Consider the following 8,032-nt stretch of genomic DNA (forward strand, 5'->3'; position numbering starts at 1 on the left):
TAATGACTGATGACATAATGACATTGATTTTTTTTTTAGCTTTATTGAAATATAACTGACCTATAACATTGTGTAAGTCCTAGGTCTACAACGTCTTGATTTAGTACACTTATATATTGCAAAATTATTACCACCATAGTTAACTAATACCTCCATCATGTCACATAATTACCATTTCTTTTCTGTTGTGAAAACATTTAAGATCTACTTTTGGGACTTCCCTGGTGGTGCAGTGGTAAAGAATCTGCCTTACAATCCAGGGGACGCTGGTTCGATCCCTGGTCAGGGAACTAAGATCCCACATGCTGTGGGGCAACTAAGCCCGCGCAGCACAACTACTGAGCTCGCGCGCCTCAACTAGAGAGAGAAAACCGGCACGACACAGCTAGAGAGAAGCCCGTGCGCCACAACAAAGAGCCCGGTTCCGCAATGAGAGATCCCACATGTCTCAACGAAGATGCTGCAACTAAGACCCGACACAGCCAAAAATAAAATAAATAAATAAATAATAAAGCTTTTAAAAAATCTACTCTCTTAGTAATCTTCAAGTATATAATACAATATTATTAACAATGAATCTTCAGAACTTATTCACCTTATAACTGGAAGTTTATACCCTTTGAACAATATCTCCCCATTTCCTCCACCCCCTCAACCCCTGAAAACCACCACTCTACGTTCTGTTTCTACGAGTTCAGCTTTTTTAGGTTCCACATGTAAGTGCTATAATGACATTGATCTTGTCATGAACTTTTGATCATTTGTATCTCTTCTTTGGAGAAAAGTCCTTTGCCCGTTTGTTAATAGGGTTGTTTGCCTTTTTGTTGTTGGGTTTTAAGAGTGCTTTTCACATTCTGGACAGGAGACTCATCACCTATATCATTTGCAAGCATATTCTCCCATTCTGTGGGTTACCATTTCACTCTCCTGATATTGTCCTTTGAGGCACAATAATTTTTAGTTTTGATGAAGTCTAATTTACCTATTTTTCTTCTGTTTCTTGTACTTTTGGTGTCTTATCTAAGAAACGATTGCCAAATCCAAGGGACAATTTTTTTTGGACACTATCAATTGTTTATTTTTTATTGAAATATAGTTGATTTACAATGTTGTATTAGTTTCTGGTATATAGCAAAGTGATTCATATATATATATTTTATTCTTTTCCATTATAGGTTATTACCAGATACTGAATATAGAGTATAATATTCCCTGTACTATACAGTAGGGCCTTGTCGTTTATTTTATATGTAGTAGTTTGTATCTGCTAATCCCAAACTCTTAATTTATCCCCCCACTTTCCCCTTTGGTAACCATAAGTTTGTTTTCTTTTTTTTGCGGTACGCGGGCCTCTCACTGCTGTGGCCTCTCCCGTTGCGGAGCACAGACTCCGGACGCGCAGGCTCAGCGGCCATGGCTCACGGGCCTAGCCACTCCGCAGCATGTGGGATCTCTCCGGACCGGGGCACGAACCTGCATCCCCTGCATCGGCAGGCGGACTCTCAACCGCTGCACCACCAGGGAAGCCCATAAGTTTGTCTTCTATATCTGTGAGTCTCTTTCTGTTTCATAAATAAGATCATTTGTATCATATTTTAGGTTCCACATAACAAGTGATATCATATGGTATTTGCCTTTGTCTGACTTACCTCACTTAGTATGATAATCTCTAGGTCCATCCATGTTGCTGCAGATGGCATTATTTCATTCTTTTTTATAGCTGAGTAGTATTCCATTGTATATATACTTGTATATATCTATATACTGCATCTTCTTTATCCATACATCTGTCGATGAACATTTAGGTTATTTCCATGTCTTGGCTATTGTAAATAGTGCTGCTATGAGCATTGAATCCAGTGTTATGAGATGATATTGAAAGGAAGGAAAAGTGGCCACAAGCTCTAGGTTCTGGCATACCTGGACATCTGCTGCCAGTGAAGAAAAAAGTCCATAGCTAGCAGAGAGAATGTTTTAACTTCTAATCCTTCAAACAGTCTCCATGGTATAAACACTGACTCAAAGGAAGACTCCTGGAGAGTGTGGTTGCCAAGAATGGTGGGATCTAAGTTGGCTTTTTCTTTTCCTTAGGGGTTCCCACTGCACCGGAGCCGCCACTCATGCCTGGGCTCCTCCTTAGGCTTTTGCTCCACGGAAATGCACCCAGTGTCAGCAGCCCACATCCCATGCTTCATTCATCAGATATTAAAACTCCACTAAATGCCAAGGAATTGTGAGTGGGATGGCGTGACAGTGGTAAACAAACTGACATAGACTCTGCTCTCAAAATGCTCCTTCTGTAGTAGGAGAAAGGGGATTTTAAAAAGTAGATACAAAAAAAAATTAAATACAACTTGTGCTAAATGTGAGCACAGTGTCTAACTACTCCCTTCAGAAATGCAGGAGAGAAACAGATGTGGCCCACTGTCTCATTCACTTCACCTACCTAACGCTCTCTAAATATGGGAGTTCCAAAATGTAATGCCCTGTTGAAAAGATACGAATCCTTTCTTTTTTTTACACCTTTCCTTTGGATTTATTCTTCTTCACAAGTGAAGCAAGTACTATTAGAATTCTTTTAATTGGGCTCAAACATTACAATGCATGAATCCTTTCTATAGCCTACGAGGTCCTGCTTCTATGCCCCAGATCATCACTGACCCCACAGAAGCATCTAGACATTGATGTCTAGAAACATCTCATGTTTCTATAGAGCATTTTATAAGAGAGGGCGTATGGTATATAATAATTATAACTGGTCTGAAATGCATGCCCTTGGGCCCAGTCCTTTCTGGGAGTCCCTCCAAAGGAAATAATGGGGTCTTTAGAAAAAAGCTGTACTGCTAAAGATAGTTACTATAACTTTGTATGTTCAATAAACAAATTCAATACTCAGTTTTTATTTTGCTAATGTGAGCAAATGACTTGACCTCATTGGGCATCATGGGTAAAACTGGGTGATAATCTCTACCTGAAAAAGTTTATGGGGCTTCCCTGGTGGCGCAGTGGTTGGGAGTCCGCCTGCCGATGCAGGGGACGTGGGTTCGTGCCCCGGTCCAGGAGGATCCCACATGCCGCGGCGCAGCTGGACCCGGGAGCCATGGCCGCTGAGCCTGCGCATCCGGAGCCTGTGCTCCGCAACGGGAGAATCCACAACAGTGAGAGGCCCACGTACCGCAAAATAAAAAAAAAAAATTAAAAAAAAAAAAAAGTTTATGAGGACTAAATATCTGAGGAAATAGCTGCCTAGCACTAGGCCTGACACAGAGCAGGTGTGTCCTCTATGGGTTCACTTCACCTCCCCTTTCTGACTGTACTGCATTGTATTCCATACCTGAATAGGTACACAGGAATCTATATAGATTTTATATTCCCACCACTCCCCTCTCAGTGGACTGAATTTGCCCAGGCACCTCTCGTCTTCCTCTCCTGGCATGCTGAATGGTAGCATTCAGGTGTTGGATGGTTGGACTGTCCTAACCTCGACCACTGTCAAGTGTCCTTTCCCTGGTGCTAGCCCGCCGCCTCTCCTGGTTCCCAGGCACCCCAGCCTGCGGTCCACGTGCAGGGGCAGGAGGCGCTGGCCGCCTCCATGCTGGCCGCAGCACCCCTGCAGGAACAGAAACAGATGCTGGGTGAATGACCCATGTGCTTGCAGAAGAGGGGGTCAGAGCTGCTACTGACCTGGACACCAGCGTCCCTTCTCTACTGGGATGCCACTGGGTTTTTCACGGAATACCTTCCCACAGGTGAATGTTAGTTCCCGCTCATCCAGATGATGCACTCAAACCTGGCTGGGAAGATTACGGGGATGCTGCTGGAGATTGACAACTCGGAGCTGCTGCACATGCTGGAGTCCCCCGAGTCTCTCCGCTCCAAGGTGAGCAGGTTCCCAGACCCCCACGGCTTCCGCTCACTCGGCTCAGGAGGACACGGGGTGGCCTTGGACACCCAGGGGCGGCAGAGAGAAGGGTCTGCTGCCCCTGTGACCTCCTCGTGCCTTGCCTGTGACCTGAGGGCTGCCGGCACGTGGGTATCTGGGAAAGCGGTCAGCACCAGGAGAGGCCACCGCTGGGCCTGGGCGCCAGGGAGGGGCGGAGGGGCTCTCCTCAGGTGTCACTGACCACCTGGAGCTTCTCACAGGTGGATGAAGCTGTGGCGGTCCTACAGGCTCATCATGCCAAGAAAGAAGCTGCCCAGAAGGTGGGCGCTGTTGCTGCTGCTACCTCTTAGACAAGGACAAACCGTATGTTTGGCTATTTCATTTCCTGCGATGGTTTTGATTTACAATCATCTTCCTAAAAAGGCAGAAGGAGGAGGGAACGGAGAGAGCCCTGCTTCTGTTACTGCTTATCTTGCCCACTTATCCTGTTACCTTTGTGCCTTATCTGTCATCTGAAGTTAGAGAAAGGAGGGGATAAGCTGTGAGTTATAAAGGGCAAACAACAGTTTCCACTGTGGTTTTCTTCTACAATTCTCTGACAACAGTGGGGACCCACCATTTCAATTCAGTTCTGATACCATGGACCCCACAGGTTAAGGGCTCAGTCCCAAAAGACTGCCCCTACTTCAGACACCAGCCACAAATGGGGTCCCTAGGCTACCCACACTTATGCTCAGCCAACTACAAATTTGGGTTCCCATGAACTGCACCCCCCCAGGTTTGAAAATTTGCAAGAATAACTCACAGAACTCAGGAAAGAGGTATACTTATGATTATAGATTATTATAAAGGACACAACTCAGGAAGAGTCAAATGGAAGAGAATAATAGGGCCAGGTGTCAGAGCAAGGAGATGCGGAGCTTCTTTGCCCTCTCCAGGCACACCACCCTCCCAGCACAGCCATGTGTTCACCAGCCCAGAAGCTCCCCGAACAAACCGCATTTAGAATTTTTACATGTGGTTTCACTATCTAGGCATGATTGATTAAATCATTGGCCATTGGTGATTGAACACAATTTCCATCCCTTTTCCCCTCCCTGAAGGTCAGGGGTTGGAGCTGAAAAGTTCCAACCGTCTAATCATGTGGTTGGTTCCTCTGCTGAGCAGCCCCCATCTGGAAGCTATCTGGGGGCCTGTGATGGATAATTTTATATATCTACTAGACTATGTCATAAGGTGCCCAGATATCGGCTAAACGTCGTTTCTGAGTGTGTCTGGGAGGGTGTTTCTAGATGAGATTAGCAGTTGAATAAGTGGACCCAGTAATGCTGTTGCCCTCTGTAAGGTGGGTGGGCCTCATCCAGTCCATGGAGGGCCTGAACAGAACAAAAGGTGGGGGAGAGGAGAATTAGCCCTTTCATCTGCCTAATGACTGAGCTGGGACATCTCAATTCATCTCTTCCTGCCCTTGAACTGGAATTTATACAATTGGCTCCCCTGGTTCTCATAATAAATCTCTCCATATGTATCTATATGATGTATATATATTTCTCCTATTGGTTCTATTTCTCTGAAGATTCCTAACTAATACAGGACCCCACTATGCGTCACCACCTTAGGGTAAACTCAGGTATGGTCAAAAGGTTCATTATGAATTTAAAAAGGCCCTCCTAGGGCTTCCCTGGTGGCGCAGTGGTTGAGAATCCGTCTGCCAAGGCAGGGGACACGGGTTCGAGCCCTGGTCCGGGAAGATCCCACATGCCGCGGAGCAACAAAACTCGTGCGACACAGCTACTGAGCCTGTGCTCCAGAGCCCATGAGCCACAACTACTGAACCTGTGTGCCACAACTACTGAAGCCCGCGTGCCTAGAGCCCGTGCTCCACAACAAGGGAAGCCACTGCAATGAGAAGACCGCGCACCGCAACAAAGAGTAGTCCCCACTCACCACAACTAGAGAAAGTCCGTGAGCAGCAATGAAGACCCAACACAGCCAAAAATAAATAAATAAATAAATTTATTAACAACAACAAAAAGGCCCTCCTGTCATTCAGGAAATTTCAGGGGTTTTAGGGGCTCGGTGCTAGGTACTGGGGACAAAGACCAAATATATATATATATATATATATATATATATATATATATATTATACCATATCCACATAAAGGACACCTGGTCAGGTTCCCCTCAAGAGTGACCTGTTGGTCTGGAGTAGTGACAGTTTCACAAGGGGATTTTGTAATCAGATCTCACAGCCTCATTTCTATGAGCGGCACCCCTCTGGTTTGGCCTAAGGATGCTGAGGTTGGCTGTGTTTGCATCCACTGCTTAGCTCTGGGAATGCAGACACAGGCCTTGTTGTCAAAGAGGGAGACAGACACACACATGACTACAGTCACAGGGTGTGTTTCAGTCAACTGTTGGACTTGGAGGCCATGGCACCTCTCTGAGGGGTAAGTAGGACCTCCAACAAGGACAGGTGGATGCCTCCAGATGGAGAAAGGAGAGAACCAAATGGGCAGAGGCAGAGTCAAGAGAATCAAGCACATGTTAAGGGCCAGGGCTTGTGTGTTGGTAGGGCTTGACTTGACGTGGCCATGGCCCCTTGTGAAGGGCTCTAAGAGCCTTGTCATCAGTAGCACTGATTAAGAAGGGAACTCTAGGGCTTCCCTGGTGGTGCAGTGGTTGAGACTCCGCCTGCTGATGCAGGGGACAGAGGTTCGTGCCCCGGTCCGGGAAGATCCCACATGCCACGGAGCGGCTGGGCCAGTGAACCATGGCCGCTGAGCCTGCGCGTCTGGAGCCTGTGCTCCGCAACAGGAGAGGCCACAACAGTGAGAGGCCCGTGTACTGCAAAAAAACAAAAAAAAAAAAGAAGGGAACTCTAGAGAGTTGAGCTTTGTTTTGATGAAAGATCATCCTGCGAACAAGTCAGAGGGCAGACTGGAGAAGGGGGGCCACCATCAACTCTTCCTTAGTCTCAACTGCATTAACCTCCTGGTCTCCAGGTTTCCATCCAAATCATTCTGGGCATAGCGGTCAGAGCACGGTTTTATTTTTTTATTTATTATTTATTTATTTGGCTGCGTCGGGTCTTAGTTGTGGTATGCGGGATCTTTCATTGTGGCACACAGGCTCTGTGTTGCGGCGCAGGCTCTTTGTTCAAAGCTGTGTCCCCTGCATTGGAAGTTGAATTCTTAACCACTGGACCACAAGGGAAGTGCCCCAGAGCATTGTTTTAAAACATAAATGTGACAATGTAACTCCCTATCACAACCTTCAGTAGCTTCTCAAAGCCCCCAAATCCTCCACGTGGTTTACAGGGCCCTGCATCAAGCAGCCCCTGCCCACCTTTCCTGCCTGATGTTTCATGCCATTCCCCGCCCCAGCTCCCACACCTAGCCTTTCAGTTCATTTAATCCACAGAAGTTGTCTCCTCTCCCTGAAACCCTTTTCCCTGCTCCATCCTCTCTCTGGCTCCTCTTCCTCCAGGTTTCAGCTTAAATGTGGCCTCAGGGAGGTCTTAACCAACTGCTGTATTTAAAATAAGTGGCCCCATTACTTTGTACCACTTAAGTCAATCAATGATTTATGTATTAGCTGATTTATTCCAAGAGTCAGCAAACGCTTTTCCCAAAGAGCCAGATGGTAAATGTTTCAAGCTGTGTAGGCCCTGGGTTTGCCTTTGCATCCTGAAAGCACCCACAGATCAATACTAAAAGGAATGGGCAAGCCTGGATTACAATAAAATTTTTTTGGAATTTTTTTGATGAAAATTGAATGACATATAATTTTCACATGTCACGAAATATTATTCTTGTTTCGTTTCTTTTTCTTATCTTTTTTTTCTCCAGCTCTTTAAAAATGTAAAAATCATTTGTAGCTCCCGGGTTGTCCAAAAACAGACGGGCAGGATGGCCCGCGGACCGTAGTTTGTTGGTAGTTTATTACTTGCGGACACCGGCTGACTCCTCACAGGATTGTTTTCAGCACCACGGAACGCGGGCAGCGCTGTACACCCACCGAGATACACCTGTACAGCGCCCGCCGCTCAAAGGGAGCCGGAGGCGGGTTGGGCCTAAGCGGGAGTGGGCGGGGTCTGCGAGAGCGGTACCCGGGGGCGGGGCCTTGGGGAAGGGGGCGGGCTGAG

Source organism: Phocoena phocoena, chromosome 1, assembly GCF_963924675.1.
Source record: "Phocoena phocoena chromosome 1, mPhoPho1.1, whole genome shotgun sequence".
Taxonomy (NCBI): Eukaryota; Metazoa; Chordata; class Mammalia; order Artiodactyla; family Phocoenidae; genus Phocoena; species Phocoena phocoena.